Source organism: Mustelus asterias, unplaced genomic scaffold (genome assembly GCF_964213995.1).
Source record: "Mustelus asterias unplaced genomic scaffold, sMusAst1.hap1.1 HAP1_SCAFFOLD_298, whole genome shotgun sequence".
Classification (NCBI taxonomy): Eukaryota; Metazoa; Chordata; class Chondrichthyes; order Carcharhiniformes; family Triakidae; genus Mustelus; species Mustelus asterias.
This window is the reverse complement of record NW_027590262.1, coordinates 318,723-339,964: the sequence shown is the minus strand read 5'-3', so window position 1 is coordinate 339,964 and position 21,242 is coordinate 318,723. Positions and strand designations below refer to the sequence as shown.

The 21,242-nt window shown below is 47.1% G+C and overlaps 1 long non-coding RNA gene across 1 annotated transcript in view; it reads right to left on the bottom strand.

Moving 5' to 3' along the window:
* LOC144486209 (uncharacterized) overlaps positions 1–21,242 on the bottom strand; it is a 234,274-nt gene that overhangs the window by 205,851 nt on the left and 7,181 nt on the right. The window lies entirely within an intron of this gene.

Sequence of the window (21,242 nt, the reverse complement as noted above, 5' to 3'; positions counted from 1 at the left end):
AGGGAGATAGAGAACAAGAGAGATGGAGAAAGGGAAGATTGAGAGATGGGGAGGGAGATAGCAAGATAGGTATACAAGAGAAAGACAGGGAAAAGACAAAGAGACAGAGAGGGAGAGACAAAGAGATAGAGACAGCTTAAGGGATGAAGAGCAATAGAGAGAGAAGGAATAAGAGAAGGAATAGAAAGAAAGGGAGACAGGGACACAAAGAAAGAGGGGGAGAGCGTGGGGGACAAAGGGAGGTATCCAGGAGAGGGTTAAGCCTGCCATCAGAGCAGCCTGGCATTAGGCCCGGCTTAGATAGAGTGTTCTGTATTTCAAGTCAGCAAGGTGCAGCTGTTGGTGTCAATCTCCGCAGCCTGACTGCTATATTTAAAACACTGCGGGAACAGGGGAGCCAGCGTCTCCTGGACGCCTTCGCACCTTTACCCACCAGGGTCTCTCCCTGACCCACAGGCCACTTTCAGAAGAGCTGGAGTTGGGGGCCCACGAGAGAAGGGCCTGTGGTAAGGGGGTTGCTGGGCTACGTGGGGAGCAGGGAGACTGCCTCACACATTGCTGGGACCAACAGAGTTCTGAACATGGAGGGATCATGGAGATAGAAGAGCAGGGGAGGAGGACTGGAGGGTAAGAGGAGGGCAGATCAAGCATCGGGCAGGTGAAAAAGCACAGGGAGCAATGCAAAAGTGGGAGCAGACTTCACATAAGAAGGCAGGGAGGAAGCAAGCAATGTATTCAGTACTGATCCTGACAGTGCAGCGCTCCCTCAGTACTGACCCTCTGACAGTGCAGCGCTCCCTCAGTACTGACCCTCTGACAGTGCAGCACTCCCTCAGTACTGACCCTCTGACAGTGCAGCACTCCCTCAGTACTGACCCTCTGACAGTGCAGCACTCCCTCAGTACTGACCCTCTGACAGTGTAGCACTCCCTCAGTACTGACCCTCTGACAGTGCAGCGCTCCCTCAGTACTGACCCTCTGACAGTGCAGCACTCCCTCAGTACTGACCCTCTGACAGTGCAGCACTCCCTCAGTACTGACCCTCTGACAGTGTAGCACTCCCTCAGTACTGACCCTCTGACAGTGCAGCGCTCCCTCAGTACTGACCCTCTGACAGTGCAGCACTCCCTCAGTACTGACCCTCTGACAGTGCAGCGCTCCCTCAGTACTGACCCTCTGACAGTGCAGCAGTCCCTCAGTACTGACCCTCTGACAGTGCAGCACTCCCTCAGTACTGACCCTCTGACAGTGCAGCACTCCCTCAGTACTGACCCTCTGACAGTGCAGCACTCCCTCAGTACTGACCCTCTGACAATGCAGCACTCCCTCAGTACTGACCATCTGACAGTGCAGCAGTCCCTCAGTACTGATCCTGACAGTGCAGCACTCCCTCAGTACTGACCATCTGACAGTGCAGCACTCCCTCAGTACTGATCCTGACAGTGCAGCACTCCCTCAGTACTGATCCTCTGACAGTGCAGCACTCCCTCAGTACTGATCCTCTGACAGTGCAGCACTCCCTCAGTACTGATCCTGACAGTGCAGCACTCCCTCAGTACTGACCCTCTGACAGTGCAGCAGTCCCTCAGTACTGACCCTCTGACAGTGCAGCGCTCCCTCAGTACTGACCCTCTGACAGTGCAGCATTCCCTCAGTACTGACCCTCTGACAGTGCAGCACTCCCTCAGTACTGACCCTCCGACAGTGCAGCACTCCCTCAATACTGATCCTGACAGTGCAGCACTCCCTCAGTACTGACCCTCTGACAGTGCAGCACTCCCTCAGTACTGACCCTCTGACAATGCAGCACTCCCTCAGTACTGACCATCTGACAGTGCAGCACTCCCTCAGTACTGATCCTGACAGTGCAGCACTCCCTCAGTACTGACCATCTGACAGTGCAGCACTCCCTCAGTACTGATCCTGACAGTGCAGCGCTCCCTCAGTACTGATCCTCTGACAGTGCAGCGCTCCCTCAGTACTGACCCTCTGACAGTGCAGCACTCCCTCAGTACTGATCCTGACAGTGCAGCACTCCCTCAGTACTGACCCTCTGACAGTGCAGCACTCCCTCAGTACTGACCCTCTGACAGTGCAGCACTCCCTCAGTACTGACCCTCTGACAGTGCAGCATTCCCTCAGTACTGACCCTCTGACAGTGCAGCACTCCCTCAGTACTGACCCTCCGACAGTGCAGCACTCCCTCAATACTGATCCTGACAGTGCAGCGCTCGCTCAGTACTGACCCTCCGACAGTGCAGCGCTCCCTCAGTACTGACCCTCCGACAGTGCAGCGCTCCCTCAGTACTGACTCTCTGACACTGCAGCGCTCGCTCAGTACTGACCCTCCGACAGTGCAGCGCTCCCTCAGTACTGACCCTCTGACAGTGCAGCACTCCCTCAGTACTGACTCTCTGACAGTGCAGCACTCCCTCAGTACTGACCCTCCGACAGTGCAGCGCTCCCTCAGTACTGACCCTCCGACAGTGCAGCGCTCCCTCAGTACTGACCCTCCGACAGTGCAGCGCTCCCTCAGTACTGACCCTCTGACAGTGCAGCACTCCCTCAGTACTGACCCTCTGACAGTGCAGCACTCCCTCAGTACTGACCCTCCGACAGTGCAGCGCTCCCTCAGTACTGATCCTCTGACAGTGCAGCACTCCCTCAGTACTGACCCTCTGACAGTGCAGCACTCCCTCAGTACTGACCCTCTGACAGTGCAGCACTCCCTCAGTACTGACCCTCCGACAGTGCAGCGCTCCCTCAGTACTGACCCTCCGACAGTGCAGCGCTCCCTCAGTACTGACCCTCCGACAGTGCAGCGCTCCCTCAGTACTGACCCTCTGACAGTGCAGCACTCCCTCAGTACTGACCCTCTGACAGTGCAGCGCTCTATTGAATCTTCGACAGTGCAGCAATTCTGCAGTATGGACTGTCTGACAGTGCTGTAACCCTCTGACATCTCTGTAACCTCCTCCAGCACCTGCAACCCTCACTATCTCTGTAACCTCCTCCAGTCCCTACAACCCTTCCCATCTCTGTAACCTTCTCCAGCTGTCCCTATCTCTAAAACCTCCTCCAACCCCTATATCCCTCCTATCTCTGTAAACACCTACAGCCCTCCTGATCTCTGCACCATTTTTCGACCAAAATGGGAGGAGTGCAGTGTCTGAGTGTCTGTCTCTAGTTCCAATGCTCCCCGGGTTACTACATATTTTACACTGATTCTCGAGCTGGTGAATTGACCAAATCTGGGCTTTATCTATAAATCTCAGAGTGAGCGCTCAATAACCAGCTTTCTTCAATAAACAATGCAATTATTAGTTTCTTATAAAACCAGACTGGTCAGTTAGAGAGGCAAAGATTATTAACGTGCAGTGTGAATTATGGAAGGATAATAATTACTCTAAATAGATACGTTGCCTGTATGCAGACATAATAAACTGAAATATAGGAATTCTGCCAGCAGATTAAAAGTCAATGGTTTGAGGGAAAAGGAGAGATGATGGAGTGTTTGAAATGGTGTCTGGCTCATACGGTTGTTCCCTCAGCACTGATGCAACAATCGATGACACTACTCGTCAGGTGGAGTTTGCGGGAAACTTGCAGTCAGTCTATTTCAGAACCTCGAGTGAATTTGGAGCAGCTTTGGATGGGGCCTGGATCTTCAGGAGCTGTTGTCTTCCTTACCCCGGCAGTTAATCCTTCTCACTTCTCTCCCAAAAAAGCAGAAAGCAGTTTTTAAACTGGTTTGCTGATATGTTTTTTATTTTCAAACCTACAAAACATCTTGTGACCATTTTGTAGCCAGCCCCCCCCCCCCCCCCCCCCCCCCCCTCCCCGGGTCCAGAGGTTTCCAGCTTCTTTCAAACTGCTTAGTTACCTTTTCTTGTGAAATGTTGCCTTTTCTGGGAACAGCAGCAACCACAGCGCCTGCATTAACCCTTTAACAGACAGGGACACCTAATCTACGGCACAGAGACAGGTACTTCGGCCCAACCTGGCCCATGCCGACCAAAATGCCCATCTAAGCTAACCCCACTTGCCTGCATTTGGCCCATATCCCAAAAACCTTTTCTATCCATGTATCTGTCCAAATGCCTTTTAAATGTTGTCAATGTCCCTGCCTTAATATACAAATTCTTCCAGAATGTTCTTAGTCCTTGAAGGCAAACTTCCTCCAGCCCCTGTATAAACTTCTCCAAGACTTGCAAACCTCCGAAATCAATGCGCCTCTTCCAATTCAGGACCTTTGAAGCCCCCCAGATTTTCATCTCTCCTACATTGCTGGCAGTTCATTCAGCTGCATGGATCTGAAATTACCTCACTAAATGTCTGTCTCTCTCATTCTATCTCTTTTATGACGCTCCTGAAGATATCCATTTTTGACTGGGCATTTGATCGCCTGTGTTTAATAGAAACATAGAAAACTACAGCACAAAACAGGCCCTTCGGCCCCACAAGTTGTGCCGAACATATCCCTACCTTTTAGGCCTACCTATAACCCTCCATCCTATTAAGTCCCATGTACTCATCCAGGAGTCTCTTAAAAGACCCTATTGAGTTTGCCTCCACCACCACTGACGGCAGCCGATTCCACTCGCCCACCACCCTCTGTGTGAAAAACATCCCCCTAACATTTCCCCTGTACCTACCCCCCAGCACCTTAAACCTGTGTCCTCTCGTAGCAGCCATTTCCACCCTGGGAAAAAGCCTCTGAGAGTCCACCCGATCTATGCCTCTCAACATCTTATATGCCTCTATTAGGTCTACTCTCATCCTACGTCTCTCCAAGGAGAAAGGACCGAGCTCCCTCAGCCTATCCTCATATGGCATGCCACTCAATCCAGGCAACATCCTTGTAAATCTCCTCTGCACCCTTTCAATCTTTTCCACATCCTTCCTGTAATGTGGCGACCAGAACTGAGCACAGTACTCCAAGTGGGGTCTGACGAGGGTCTTGTATAGCTGCATCATTATCCCCGGACTCCTAAACTCAGTCCTTCGATTGATAAAGGCCAGCGCATCATACGCCTTCTTAACCACCTCCTCCACCTGCGGAGCTGATTTTAGAGTCCTATGGACCCGGACCCCAAGGTCCTTCTGATCCTCTACAGTACTAAGAGTCTTTCCCTTTATATTGTACTCCTTCATCCCATTCGACCTGCCAAAATGGACCACTACGCATTTATCTGGGTTGAAGTCCATCTGCCACTTCTCCGCCCAGTCTTGCATCCTATCTATGTCCCTCTGTAACTTCTGACATCCCTCCAGACTATCCACAACCCCACCATCCTTTGTGTCGTCGGCAAACTTACCAACCCATCCCTCCACTTCCTCATCCAGATCATTTATCATAGAAATCATAGAAACCCTACAGTGCAGAAGGAGGCCATTCGGCCCATCGAGTCTGCACCGACCACAATCCCACCCAGGCCCTACCCCCACATATTTACCCGCTAATCCCTCTAACCTGCGCATCTCAGGGACAATTTTAACCTGGCCAATCAACCTAACCCGCACATCTTTGGACTGTGGGAGGAAACCGGAGCACCCGGGGGAAACCCACGCAAACACGAGGAGAATGTGCAAACTCCACACAGACAGTGACCCGAGCCGGGAATCGAACCCAGGACCCTGGAGCTGTGAAGCAGCAGTGCTAACCACTGTGATACCGTGTCATTTATGAAAATGACAAACAGCAAGGGTCCCAGAACAGATCCCTGGGGCACACCACTGGTGACCGACCTCCGACCTATGTTCAACATAGAAACATAGAATTCTACAGTATAAAAGGAGGCCATTCAGCCCTTCGAGTCTGCACCGACCACAATCCCATCTAGGCCCTATCCCCATAACCCCATAGCTAGTCCCCCGCCACTAAGGGACAATTTAGCATGGCCAATCAGCCTAACCCGCACATCTTTGGAGTGTGGGAGGAAACCGGAGCACCCGGAGGAAACCCACGCAGTCACGGGGAGAACGTGCAAACTCCACACCGATAGTGACCCAAGCCGGAAATCAAACCCGGGTCCCTGGCGCTGTGAGGAGGCAGTGCTAACCACTGTGCTGCCCCTCCTCAGGTGACTCTGTATCTGGTCATTCTTGATACTGCTCCCGTGATTTGATTTATTATTGTGATGCATTAGGATACAGTGAAAAGTATTGTTTCTTGCGTTATACAAAAACATACCGTTCATAGAGTACATAGGAAGAAGGAAAGGAGAGGGCAGTGTTGCAGTTGTAAATAGGGGAAGAGAAAGATCAGCTTAATATATAATAGGTCCATTCAAAAGTCTGATGGCAGCAGCGAAGAAGCGGTTGGTATGTGTTCTCAGACCTTTATATCTTTTTCCTGACGGAAGGTGGAAGAGAGAATCTCCGGGGTGCGTGGGGACCTTGATTATGCTGGCTGCTTTTCCGAGGCAGCGGGAAGTGTAGACAGAGTCAATGGATGGGAGGCTGATTTGCGTGATGGACTGGGCTACGTTCACAATACTTCGCAGTTTCTTGCGGTTTTGGTCAATGCAGGAGCCATAACCAAGCTGTGATACATCCGGAAAGGATGCTTTCTATGGTGCATCTGTAAAAATTGGTGAGAGCCGTAGTGGACACGCTGAATTTCCTTAGCCTCCTGAGAAAGTAGAGGTGTTAGTGGACTTTCTTAGCCACCTCCTCCACCTGCGGGGCCGATTTTAGAGTTGGTGTAGAAACTTGAAGCTCTCAACCATTTCCTCTTCAACACCATTGATGTAGTCAGGGGCGTATCTCTCATCACTAAATCAATCTGGTAAATGTTACCAAGGCCTCACATACTTTCTAAAAAAAATACTATGGGACTGGAGCTTCGTATTCAACATAAATACACTGTTAAAAAGGAAAAGCAATTTGGAGTGGGAGTGAATGGGAAGGAGTTTGGGTCCAATGCAATTGTGTACAGTGGGAGTGAATTGGAAAGTGATTGGGTCCAGTGAGGATGTATACAGTGGGAGTAAAAGAAAAGAGGCATTGGGATTGTGTACAGTGGGAGTGAATAAGAAGGGGTTTGGATTCATTGGGGTTGTGTACAATGGAAGTGAGTGGGAAAGGGATTGGGTCAATTTGGTTAGTGTACAGTGGGAGTAAAAGGAAACGGGCTTGTGCCCACTGGGACTGTGCATAGTGGGACTGAATAGGAAGGGGTATTTGTTCATTAGGATTGTGTACAATGGGCATGAATGGGAAGGGGTTTGGGTCCATTGGGATTTTGTACAGTGGGAGTGAATGGGAAGGGGTTTGGGTCCATTAGGATTGTGTACAGTGGGAGTGAATGGGAAGGGGTTTGGGTCCACTGGGATTGTGTACAGTGGGAGCGAATGCGAAGGAATTTAAAGTAAAAGTTTATTTATTATTTATAAGTAAGGCTTACATTAACACTGCAATGAAGTTACTGTGAAATTCCCCTAGTCACCACACTCCGGCGCCCATTCAGGTCAATGTACCTAACTAGCATGTCTTTCAGACTCTTGGAGGAAACCGGAGCACCCGGAGGAAACCCATGCAGACACGGGGAGAACGTGCAAACTCCACATAGACAGTGACCCAAGCCGGGAATCGAACCCGGGTGTCTGGCACTGTGAGGCATCAGTGCTAACCACTGTGCCACCGTGCCAAGCACGGTTTGAATCCATTGGGATTCTGCACAGTGTGAGTGAATAGGAGGGGGTTTGGGTCCATTGGGATTGTGTATGGTGGGAGTGAATGGGATGGGTTTTGGGTCCATTGGGATTGTGTTTAGTGGGAGTGAATGAGAAGGGACTTGGGTCCATCGAGAATGTGTACAGTGGGAGTAAATAGGAAAGGGGTTGAATCCATTTGGAATGTCTACGGTGAGAATGAATGGACAGGTGTTCAGTCCCATTGAAGTTTTGTACAGTGGGAGCTAATGAGAAGAGGTTTGGATCCATTGGGATTGTGTACAGTGGGAATTAAAGGGAAGAAGTTTTGATGCATTGGGCTTATGCACAGTGGGAGTGAATGGGAAGAGGTTTGGATCTATTGGGATTGTACACAGTGAGAGTGAATGAGGAGAGGTTTGTATCCATTGCAATTGTATACAGTGAGAGTGAATGGGAATGTGTTTGTTTCCATTGGGATTGTGTGCAGTGGGAGTAAATGGGAAGGTGATTCTGTCTATTGTGTACAGTGGGTCTAAATAGTAAGGGGTATTTGTTCATTAAGGCTCTATACAGTGGGCATGATTGGGAAGGGGTTTGGGTCCATTTGGATTGTATACAGTGTGAGTGAATGCGAAGGAGTTTAGGTCCATTGGGATTGTGTACAGTGGGAATAAATGAGAAGGGTTTTGTGTCCATTGGGATTGAGCACAGTGATGTAGAGATGCCGGCGTTGGACACAGTAAACCCCGGCGTTGGACTGGGGTAAACACAGTAAGAAGTCTCACAACACCAGGTTAAAGTCCAACAGGTTTATTTGGTCGCAAAAGCCACTCGCTTTCAGAGCGCTGCCCCTTCATCAGGTGAGTGGGATTTCAGGTCACAAACAGGGCATATAAAGACACAAACTCAATTTACAAAATAATGGTTGGAATGCAAGTCTTTACAGGTAATCAAGTCTTAAAGGTACAGACAATGTGAGTGGAGTGAGCATTAAGCACAGGTTAAAGAGATGTGTATTGTCTCCAGCCAGGACAGTTAGTGAGATTTTGCAAGCCCAGGCAAGTCGTGGGGGTTACAGATAGTGTGACATGAACTCAAGATCCTGGTTGAGGCCGTCCTCATGTGTGTGGAACATGGCTATCAGTCTCTGCTCAGGGATTCTGCGTTGTCATGTGTCGTGAAGGCCGACTTGGAGAACGCTTACCCAAAGATCAGAGGCCGAATGCCCGTGACTGCTGAAGTGTTCCCCAACAGGAAGAGAACAGTCTTGCCTGGTGATTGTCGAGCGGTGTTCATTCATCCGTTGTCGTAGCATCTGCATGGTTTCCCCAATGTACCATGCCCCGGGACATCCTTTCCTGAAGCGTATCAGGTAGACAACGTTGGCCGAGTTGCAAGTGTATGTACCGTGTACCTGGTGGATGGTGTTCTCACGTGAGATGATGGCATCTGTGTCGATGATCCGGCACGTCTTGCAGAGGTTGCTGTGGCAGGGTTGTGTGGTGTCGTGGTCACTGTTCTCCTGAAGGCTGGGTAGTTTGCCGCGGACAATGGTCTGTCTGAGGTTGTGCGGTTGTTTGAAGGCAAGAAGTGGGAGTGTGGGGATGGCCTTGGCGAGATGTTCGTCTTCATCGATGACATGTTGAAGGCTCCGGAGAAGATGTAGCTTCTCCGCTCTGGGGAAGTACTGGACGACGAAGGTACTCTGTCCGCCGTGACCCATGTTTGTCTTCTGAGGAGGTCGGTGTGGTTTTTCACTGTGGCGCGTCAGAACTGTCAATCGATGAGTCGAGCACCATACCCTGTTCTTATGAGAGCATCTTTCAGCGTCTGGAGGTGTCTGTTGCGATCCTTCTCATCTGAGCAGATCCTGTGTATACGGAGGGCTTGTCCGTAGGGGATGGCTTCTTTGTTTAGGGTGGAAGCTGGAGAAGTGGAGCATCATGAGGTTATCCGTGGGCTTGCGGTACAGTGAGGTGCTGAGGTGACCGTCCTTGATGGAGATGCGTGTGTCCAAGAATGCAACCGATTCCGGAGAGTAGTCCATGGTGAGTCTGATGGTGGGATGGAACTTGTTGATGTCATCATATAGTTGTTTCAGTGATTGTTCACCATGGGCAGCATGGTAGCACAGTGGTTAGCACTGCTGCTTCACAGCTCCAAGGCTCTGGGTTCAAATCCTGGCTTGGGTCACTGTCTGTGTGGAGTTTGCACATTCTCCTCGTGTCTGCATGGGTTTCCTCCGGGTGCTCCAGTTTCCTCCCACAGTCCAAAGATGTGTGCGTTAGGTTGATTGGCCATGCTAAATTGCCCCTTAGTGTCCAGGGATGCGTAGGTCAGAGAGATTAACGGGTAAAATATGTAGGGATACGGGGATAGGGTCTGGGTGGGATTGTGGTCAGTGCAGACTCGATGGGCCAAATGGCCTGTTTCTGCATTGTAGGGTTTCTATGATTCTATGAGTCCAAAGGAAGAAAATGTCATCGATGTATCTCGTGTATAGCATCGGTTGAAGGTCCTGTGCGGTGAAGAAGTCTTGTTCGAACCTGTGCATGAAGATGTTGGCATATTGAGGTGCAAATTTGGTCCCCATGGCTGTTCCATGTATCTGGATGAAGAACTGATTGTTGAAGGTGAAGACATTGTGGTCCGGGATGAAACGGATGAATTGTAAAATTGCATCTGGAGATTGGCAGTTGTGGTGTTGAGTACTGAGGCAGTTGCAGCAATGCCATCGTTGTGGGGGATGCTGGTACAGTGTACAGTGTGTACAGTGGCAGTGTATGGGAAGAAGTTTGGGTCCATCGGGATTGTGTACAGTGGGAGTGAATGGGAAGAGGGTTGAGTCCCTTTGGAATGTCTACAGTGGAAATGAATGAGAACGTGATCTGTTCCATTGCAAGTTTGTACGGTGGGAGTGAATGAGATGGGGATTGGGTCCATTGGGATTGTGTACAGTGTGAATGAGTGAGAAGGTGTTTAGGTCTATTGGGAATGTATACAGTAGGAGACAATAGGATGGGGCTTGGGTCCAATGGAATTATAAACTGTGGAATGGAATGTGAAAGGTTTTGGGTCCATTGGGATCATGTACATTGGGAGTGAATGCAAAGGGGTTTGAGTCCAATGCAATTGTGTACAGCAGAAAGAATGGGAAAGGGCTTGTTACCATTGGCTGAGTGTTCAGTAACAGTGAATGGGTCAGAGTTTGACACCATAGGGATCTGTGCATTGGGAGTGAATGGGAAGGGGTTTGTGTCCATTGGGATTGTGTACAGTGACAGGGAATGGGTCAGGGTTTGACACCATAGGTATTGTGTGCAATGGGAGTGAATGGGAAGGGGTAGTGTCCATTTGGATCGTGTACACTCCCAAATGACACAAAATCCCTTTCAATGCAATTGTACACAGTTTCAACGCATCTAAAACCCTTCCCATTCTCTCCAACTGTACACAATCCCAATGGATATCCGTGAGGAGACAGTGGCATAGTGGTATTATCGCTGTACTAGTAATCCAGAGACCAAGGGTAACGATCTGGGGACCTGGGTTCAAATCCTACCTCAGAGGTGGTGAAATTTGAATTCAATAAATATCTGGTGATGACCATGCAACCATTGTTGATTGTTGTAAAAACCCATCTGGTTCACTAATGTCCTTTAGAGAAGAAAACCTGCCAGTCTGGGCTACATGGCCCAGATACACAGCAATGTGGTTGACTCTTAAATCCCCTCAGGGATGGGCAATACATGCTGGCCTCAAGCAAGGCTCACATCCCGTAAAAGCACATTTTAAAAAAATAACTTCCCTTTTCCTCCTCGGTACAAAATGTGATTGGACCCAAGCCCATTCATTCCCACTGTATACAATCCCAATGGACCCAAAATCCCTAGACATAGAAACATAGAAACCAGTAGCAGGAGTAGGCCATTGCGTCCCTTGAGCTTGCTCCGCCATTCATTTTGATTATGGCTGATCATCAAATTCAATATAGTGATCCCCCCTTCCCCCCATATCCCTTTAGTCCTGAGAGCTCTATCTAATTTGTTCTTGAAATCAGGAAATGTTTGGCCTCAACTATTTTCTGTGGTAGCCACACATTCACCACTCTCTGGGTGAAGAAATTTCTCCTCACCTCAGTTCTAAAAGATTTACCCCTTATCCTCAAACTTTCCTCAAATTTCTATGAGATCCCCTCTCACTCTTCTAAACTCCAGTGAATATAATCCTAACCGACTTAGTCTCTCCTCATATGACAGACCAGCTTTCCTAGGAATCAGCCTGGTAAACCTTCGCTGTACTCTATAGCACAGACATCCTTTCTCAGATAAGGACATCAAAACTGCACACAATACTTCAGTTGTGGCCTCACCAACGTCCTATACACTTGCAGCAAAACATCCTTACCGCTATACTCAAATCCCCTCGCTATGAAGGCCAACATACCATTTGCCTTCTTTACTGCCTGCTGTACCTGCGCGCTTACTTTCAGCGACTGATGCACGAGGACACTAATGTCTCGCTGAGTAACCACCTCTCTCAATTTACACCCATTCAAGTAATAATCTGTCTTTCTATTATTGCTACCAATGTGAATAACCTCACATTTATCCACATTACACTGCATCTGCCACACATATGCCCACACACTCAGCCTGTCCAAATCACGCTGAATCATCTCTGCATCCTCCTTACAGTTCACCCTTCCACCCAACTTTGTATCAGCTGCAAATTTGGAGATAATACATTCAGTTTCCTATTCCAAATCATTAATATATAATGTGAAAAGTTTTGGTCCTAGCACAGATCCCTGCGGAACCCCACTAGTCACTGGCTGCCAATCAGAAAAAGACCCATTTATGCCAACTCTTTGCTTCCTATCTGCTAACCAGCTTTCTATCCATCTCAAGACATTACCTGCAATCCCATGTGCTTTAACTTCACATAGTAGTCTGTTATGTGAGACCTTGTCGAAAACCTTCTGAAAGTCTAAATAAACTACTGGTTCTCCTCAGCCAATTCTACGAGTTACATCCTCAAAGAATTCCAATAGATTTGTCAAAAATGATTTATTTCCCTTTTGTAAATCCATGCTGACTTTGTCTGATTTTACCACTGCTTTACAAATGCTGAGTTATGAAATCCTTGATAATGGACTCTAGCAATTTTCCCAGTATCTACTTTAGGTTCACTGGTCTATAGTTCCCTGCCTCTACCTTCCTTTTTGAATAGCGGGCTTACATTATCTACCCTCCAATCTGTAGGAACTAGTCCAGTGTCCAAAGAATTTTGGAAAATAACCACCAATGGATCTACTATTTGCAGGGCCACTTCCTTAAAAACTCTGGGATGAAGATTATCAGGACCTGGAGATATATCCACCTTCAATCGCATCAATTTCCCCAAAACCATTTCTCTACTAATACTGATTTCCTTCAGCTCCTCACTAAAACTTGTTTCTCTCAGAGCTTCGGGTACATTATTCATGTCTTCCTTTGTGAAGTCTGAACAAAGTACAAATTTAATTCCGCGGCCATTTCTTTCTTCCCCGTTATGAATTCTCCCATTCTGACTGTGAGGGGCCTACATTCATTTTTGTCATTCTTTTCCCCTTTACATACCTAGAGAAATTTTCACAGTCAGGTTTTAAAACAAAGCTTTGGAATTGGCAAAAAACGCTGCAGTTGGTATTACCTGAAGGTGCGAGGAAGGTGGAGATAATTGCAGTGATAGCTCAGCATTTAAAACTGCCAAAAACACACAATCATTGGAAATAGCTAGAATTCAATTACAAATGTAACAGCTTGAACATGAAAAAGAATTAAAGCAGCTTGAATTTGAAGCAAAAGAAAGAGAAAGGCAGGAACAAAAATAAAAGATGAAACTGCTTGAATTACTGCTTGAACAGAAATGGAAAAAGAGAGAGAATTTGAACTTTGAAAACTGGCAATAAAAAGTGAACATCAACTTAAAATGGTAGAGGTAAAGGGAAAAGTTGAGTGCAGTAATGAGAACACTAAGGAAGTACGAACGCATCTTGGTCAAAAGGAATGAATGGGAAGGAGTTTCAGTCCATTGGGATTGTGTACAGTGGTATTGAATGGGAATGGCCTTGGGTCCATTGGATTGTGTACAGTGGTGGTGAATTGGAAGAGGTTTGAGTTCACTGGATTGTGTACAGTGGGAGTGAATGAGAAGGGGTTAGGGTCCATTAGGATCATGTACAGTTGGAGTTAATGGGATGGGGTCCATTGGGAATGTGCTCATTTGGACTGAATAGTGTTTGAGACGATTTGGATTGTGTACAGAAGGTTTGAATGGGAATGGGCTTGAGCCCATTGGGTTTGTGTAGTGAGAGTGAATGGGCAGGAATGTGGGTCCATTGCGATTGAGTGAGTAAAAATGAATGGGTAAGAGTTTTGGTCCCTTGGGATTGTGTACATTGGGAGTGTTGGGAAGGGACTTGCGTCCCTTGGGATTGTGTACAGTGGGAATGAATGGGAAAGGGTTGAGGTCCATTGGGATTGTGTACAGTGGGAGTAAATGGGAAGGGGTTTGGTTCCATTCCGATTGTGTATAGTGGGGGTGATTGTGAAGGGGTTCAGATTAATTGGGTTCTTGTACAGTGGGAGTGAATGGGAAGTGGTTTCGTTCCATTGGGATCGTGTACAGTGGGAGTAAATGGGAAAGTGTGTCCCTTGGGGTTGTGTACTGTTTGCATGATTGGGAAGGAGTTTAGTGTCATCAAGTCATAGATTCATACAGTGCAGAAAAGTCATTTCGGCCTATCGAGCCTGCACCAACAATAACTACCACGAAAGGGTCACTAATCCTATTTTCCTGCACTTGTCCCATATTCTTGAATGTTATAATATTTCAAGTGCTCATCCAAATATTTTTTAAAGGTTGTAAGTTTTCCAGCCTCCACTACCTTCCTAGGCAGCACATTCCAGATTCCCACCACCCTCTGAGTGAAAAAAACTTTTTCTCAAATCTTTGAATCTCCTGCCGCTTACTCTAAAACTATGTCCCTCATGATTGACCCCTCAACCAAGAGGAACAGCTGCTCCCTACTCATCCTGCTCATACACCTCAATCATGTCCCCACTCAGCCTTCTCTGCTCTAAAGAAACCAAGTAAGAAGTTTAACAACACCAGGTTAAAGTCCAACAGGTTTATTTGGTAGCAAAAGCCACTAGCTTTCGGAACAGGCTGTTCCTTCATCAGGTGGGTGGGAGTTCTGATCACAAACAGGGCACAAAGACACAAACTCAATTTACATGAATAATGATTGGAATGTGAGTCTTTACAGCTAATCAAGTCTTAAAGGTACAGACAATGTGAGTGGAGGGAGCATTAAGCACAGGTTAAAGAGATGTGTATTGTCTCCAGACAGGACAGCTAGTGAGATTTTGCACATCCAGGCAAGTTGTGGGGGTTACAGATGATGTGACATGAACCCAATATCCCGGTTGAGGCCGTCCTCATGTGTGCGGAAACTGGCTATCAGTCTCTGCTCAGCGACTCTGTGTTGTCGTGTGTCGTGAAGGCCGCCTTGGAGAACGCTTACTCGGAGATCAGAGGCTGAATGCCCGTGACTGCTGAAGTGCTCCCCAACAGGAAGAGAACAGTCTTGCCTGGTGATTGACGAGCGGTGTTCATTCATCCGTTGTCGTAGCGTCTGCATGGTTTCCCCAATGTACCATGCCTCGGGACATCCTTTCCTGCAGCGTAACAGGTAGACAACGTTGGCCGAGTTGCAAGAGTATGTACCGTGTACCTGGTGAATGGTGTTCTCGCGTGAGATGATGGCATCCGTGTCGATGATCTGGCACATCTTGCAGAGGTTGCTGTGGCAGGGTTGTACCACACAACCCTGGTCAAGTGCAGAGTCACTGAGCAGAGACTGATAGCCAGGTTCCGCACACATGAGGACGGCCTCAACAGGGATATTGGGTTCATGTCACATCATCTGTAACCCCCACAACTTGCCTGGATGTGCAAAATCTCACTGGCTGTCCTGTCTGGAGACAATACACATCTCTTTAACCTGTGCTTAATGCTCCCTCCACTCACATTGTCTGTACCTTTAAGACTTGATTAGCTGTAAAGACTCACATTCCAATCATTATTCATGTAAATTGAGTTTGTGTCTTTGTGCCCTGTTTGTGAACAGAACTCCCACCCACCTGACGAAGGAACAGCCTGTTCCGAAAGCTAGTGGCTTTTGCTACCAAATAAACCTGTTGGACTTTAACCTGGCGTTGTTAGACTTCTTACTGTGTTCACCCCAGTCCAACGCCGGCATCTCCACATCTAAAGAAACCAATCCAAGCCTATCTACTCTTTCCTTATAGCTCAAATGCACCATCCCAGGCAACATCCTGGTGAACCTCCTCTGCATGCCCTCTAGTGCTATCACATCCTTCCTGTGGTGAGGTGACCAGAACTGTACACAGTACTCCACTTGTGGCCTAACCAATGCTCTATACAACTCCAACATTACCTCCTTGCTCTTACACTCTATACCACAACTGATGGAAGCAAGTGTCTCAAATGCCTTCTTAACTATCCTATTCACATTCTCTGCCGACTTCAGGGATCTGTCAATAATTACCCCAAGATCCTCTGTTCCTCTGAGCTTCCCAGTGTCCTGCAATTCATTAAATTCTCGCTCATCATGTTTCTTCTTCCAAAGTGCATCACCTCACACTTATCAGGGTTAAAGACCATCTGCCACTGCTCTGCCCTTGTGATCAACCCATCGATATCTTTCTGTGATCTCCAACCATGTTCTTCACTAGTAACCACCCTACCAATCTTGGTGTCATCTGCAAATTTGCTTAACATTCCCCCCACATTTTCATCCATATAATTTATAAATTTGGGTCCACAGGAATCCTGTAGAGTGAATGAGAAGGGGTTAGGTTCAATTGTGATCGTGTACAGTGGGTGTGAATGGGAAAGTGTTTGGGTCCATTGACAATATATACAGTGGGAGGGATTGGGAAGGGGTTTGGTTCCATTGGAATTGTTTACAATGGGAGGAAACGGGAAGGGTTTTGGGTCCATTGGAATCATGTAGAGTCGGAGTGATTGGGAAGTTTTGTTTCAATTGTGATAGTACACAGTTGGAGTGAAAGGTATGGTTTTTGGGTCCATTTGGATTTTGAATAATGGGTGGGAACAGAAAGGTATTTACGTCCATTGGATTGTGTAGTGTGGGAGCGAATGTGAAGGGGTTAATGGGATGGGGTTTGGGATGGGGTTTGGGTCCATTGGGATTGTGTTCATTTGGAGTGAATAGTGTTTGAGATTACTTGGATTGTGTATAGTGGGAATGAATGGGAAAGGTTTTGGGTCAATTGTATTATCTACTTCTGGTGTGAATTGGAAGGAGTTTGGGTCCAAATGTTTACAGCGGGATTGATTTGGAATGGGCTTGGTCCCATTGGAATTGTGTACGTGGGAGTGAATGGGAAAGTGGTTTTTTTTCCATTAAGATTGTGTACATTAAGAGTGATTGGCAATGGGTTTGGGTCCATTGGGATTATGTACTATAGGAGTGAATGGGAAAGGGTTTTTCCATTGGGATTATGTACATTTAGAGTGATTGGGAATGCATTTGGGTCAAATGGATTTGTGCAGTGTGAGAGTGAATGGGAAGGAACTTGGGTCCATTAGGATCATGTACAGTGGGAGTGAATGGGAAGGGGTTTTGTCCCATTGGGATAGTTTACAGTAGGAGTGATTTGGAAGGGTTTTGATTCATTGGGATTGAGTAAAGTAGGGGTAAATGGGAAGAGAATTTTGTTCATTGGAGTGTGTACAGTGGCTGTGAATGGGAAGCGGTTTGGTTCCTCCGAAATTGTGTGCAGAGGGATTGAATCCATTTGGATTGTGTACAGTGGGAGTGAATGGGTAAGGGTTTGGGTCCATTGCGATTGTGTACAGTGGGGGTGAATAGGAAGGGGTTTGTGCATTGCGATTGTATCCAGTAGAAGTGAATGGGAAAGGGTTTGCGCCCCTTGGGATTGTGTTCTGTAGGAATAAATGGGACAGGGTTTGGTTCCTTTCCGATTGTGTATAGTGGACGTGATTGCAAAGAGGTTCAGGTCCACTGGGATCTTTAGAGTGGGAGTGAATGGGGAGGGGTTTGGTTCCATTCTGATTACGTACAGTGGAGTGAATGGGAAGGGGTTTGGGTCCATTGGGATTGTGCATATTGGGAGTGAATGGGAAGGTGTTTGTGCCCATTAAGATTGTGTGCAGTGGGAAGGGTTGGGAAGGTGTTTAGGTCCATTGTTAAAGTGTACAGTAGGAAGAAATGCGAAAGGGCTCATCGGACTTGTGTACATGGGAGTGATTGTAAAGGATTTTGGTTCCATTGACATCATGTCGAATGGGAGTGATTGGGAAGGTTGTTGGTTCCATTGGAAGTGTGTACATTCAAAGTGAATGGAAAGTGGTTTGGGTCCATTAGGATTGTGTACAGTGAGAGTGAATGGGTACAGTAGGAATGAATGGAAAGGGCTTTGGATCAATTGTGTACAGTGGGCATGCTTGGGAAGATTGTGCACAGTGTGAGGGATTCTGAAGAGGTCTGGTTCTATTGTGTTTGTGTATAGTGGGAGTAAATCTGAAGGCGTTGAGTGCAGTGGGTGTAATTGGTAAGAGCTTTGGGACCATTGGGATTGTGTACAGCAGAATTGAATGGGAATGGATTTGGCTCCATTGGGATTGTAGACCGTGGGAACGAATGGGAAATGTTTGTTTCCATTGTGATTGCATTTAGTGGCAGTAGATGGGAAGGGGTTTGGGCCCATTGGAATTTTGTACAGTCTGAGTGTAATGGAAGGGATTCATTGAGATTGTGAATAGGAAGAAGTTTGGGTTCATTCGATTTTGTACAGTGGGAATAACTGGGAAGGGGTTTGAATCCATTGGGATTTTGTGCAATCGGAATGAATGGGCAGTTTAGGTCCATTAGGATTGTGTACAGTGGGAGTGAATGGGAAGGTGTTTGTATCAGTTAGGAATGTGTACAGTGGTAAGGATTGGGAAGGTATTTGGGTCCATTGTTACTGTGTACAATAGGAGGAAATGGGAAGGGGTTTGATCCCATTGGGCTTGTGTACAATGTGAGTGATTGTAAAGGATTTTGGCTCCAGTGAGATCATGTCGTGTGGGAGTGACTGGGAAGGTTATTTGTTCCTTTGGTATTGTGAATGGGAAGGGGTTTGGGTCCATTGGAATTGTGTACATCTAGAGTGAATGGGAAGGCGTTTGGGAACATTGGGATTATGTACAGTGAGAGTGAATGGGAAACTGTTTTAGTGCAGTGGGACTGTGTACAGTGGGAGTGAATGGAAAAGGCTTCGGGTCAATTGTGATTATGTGCAGTGGTGATCAATGGCAAGACGTTCAGGTCTATTGGGATTGTGTACGGTGGGAATGAATGGGAAGGGGTTGGGTCCATTGCCATTAATGCAGTCTGAGTAAATGGGAAGGGGTTCGGGTCCATTGCCATTAATGCAGTCTGAGTAAATGGGAAGGGGTTGGGTCCATTGCCATTAATGCAGTCTGAGTAAATGGGAAGGGGTTGGGTCCATTGCCATTAATGCAGTCTGAGTAAATGGGAAGGGGTTCAGGTCCATTGAGATTGTTTACATTTTAGTGAAGGGCAATGGGTTTGGGTCCATTGTGATTGTGTACAGTGGGGATGAATGAGAAAGGTATGGTCCATTTGGACAGTGCACAGTGGGTGTGAATGGGAAGGGATTTGCATCCCTTGAAATTTTGTACAGTGGGAGAAAATGGGAAGAGGTTTGGTTCCATGCAGATTGTGTGCAGTGGGCATACTTGGGAAAGTGTTTGGGTCCACTGGGATTGTATGCATTGGGAGTGAATGTGAAGGGGTCTAGTTCCATCCTGTTTGTGTATAGTGGGAGTGAATGTGGAGGGGTTTGGGTCCATTAGGATTGAATGCAGTGGGATTGATTGGGAAGAGTTTGGGACCATTGGGATTGTGTACAGTGGGATTGAATGGGAATGGTTTTTGGTCCATTGTGATTGTGTACAGTTTGAGTGAATGGGAAGTGGTTCGGGACAATTGTGATTGTGTATAATTGGGGTGAATGGAAAGAGGGCTGGATTCATTTAATTTTGTACAGTGGGAATCATTGGGAAGGGGTTTAGATCCATTAAGATTGCGTACAGTCGTGTTTTTTAAGTATTTATTAATGTCACAAGCAGGCTTACACTAACGCTGCAATGAAGTTATTGTGAAAATCCCATGTCGCCACACTCCAGCGCCTGTTTGGGTACACTAAGGGATAATTTAGCATGGTCAATGCACCTAACATGCACTGTGGGAGGAAACTGGAGCACAAGAGGAAACACATATGATCCTATGACACACAGACACGGAGGAAAAGTGCAGACTCCACACAGACAGTGACCCAAGCCGGGAATTGAACCCTGGAGCTTTGAGGCAGCAATGCTAACCACTATGCCACCATGCCACCCAGGAATGAATGGGAAGGAATTTGGGTCCATTGGGATTGTGTACAGTGGGAGTGAATGGAAAGTTGGTTTGTGTCCATTAGGATTATAAGCAATGGTAAGGACTAGGATAGTGTTTGGGTCCATTGTTATTGTGTACAGTAGGAGGAAATGGGAAGGGGTTTGGTCCCATTGAGCTTGTGTACAGTTTGAAGGATTGCGAGTTTGGTTCCACTGAGATCATGTCAAGTGGGAGTGATTGGGAAGGTTATTTTTTCCATTGGTGTTGTGTACATTTAGAATGAATGGGAAGTGGGTTGGGAACATTAGGATTATAAACAGTGAGAATCTATGGGAAGGGGTTTGTTTCCAGTGGGATTGTGTACAGTGGGAGTGAGTGGGGAAGGATTTGGGTCCATTGGGATCATTTACACAGTGAGTGATTGGGAATGGTTTGGATTCATTGGGATTGTGCACATTGGAAGTGAATGGCATGGGTTTGGGCCTTTTGGGATTGTGCATAGTGGAAGTGATTGGAAGGGGTTTGGGTCGATTGGGATCGTGTATAGTGAGAAGAATTAGGAAGGGGATTGGGTCCATTGGGATTGTATTGAAATCAAATGAATTTGAAGGGTTTTGGGACCATTGGGATTGTGTACAGTAGTAGTGAATGGCAAGAGCTTTGAGTCCATTGAAATCGTATGCAGTTGAAGTGAATGGGATGGTTTATGTGTCCATTGGAATTTAATACAATGGGATTAAATGGGTTGGGGATTGGATCCATTGATATTGTGTTCATTTGGAGCGAGTAGGAAGTGGTTTCGGTCCATTTGGAGTGTGTACAGTGGGAATGAACGGGAAGGGCTTTAGGTCAATTGCGATTGTGTACATTTGGTGTGAATTGGAAGGGGTTCGGGTCCATTGGGTTTGTGTGTGTCCCAAGGGTAAGGTGTTGGATTGGGGGAAGGCTAACTTTATTGGAATCAGGCAGAAATTGGCAGCTCTTGATTGGGAGAGGCTGTTTGAGGGTAAATCCACATCTGGTATGTGGCAGTCTTTTAAGGAACGGTTGTTAGGGCT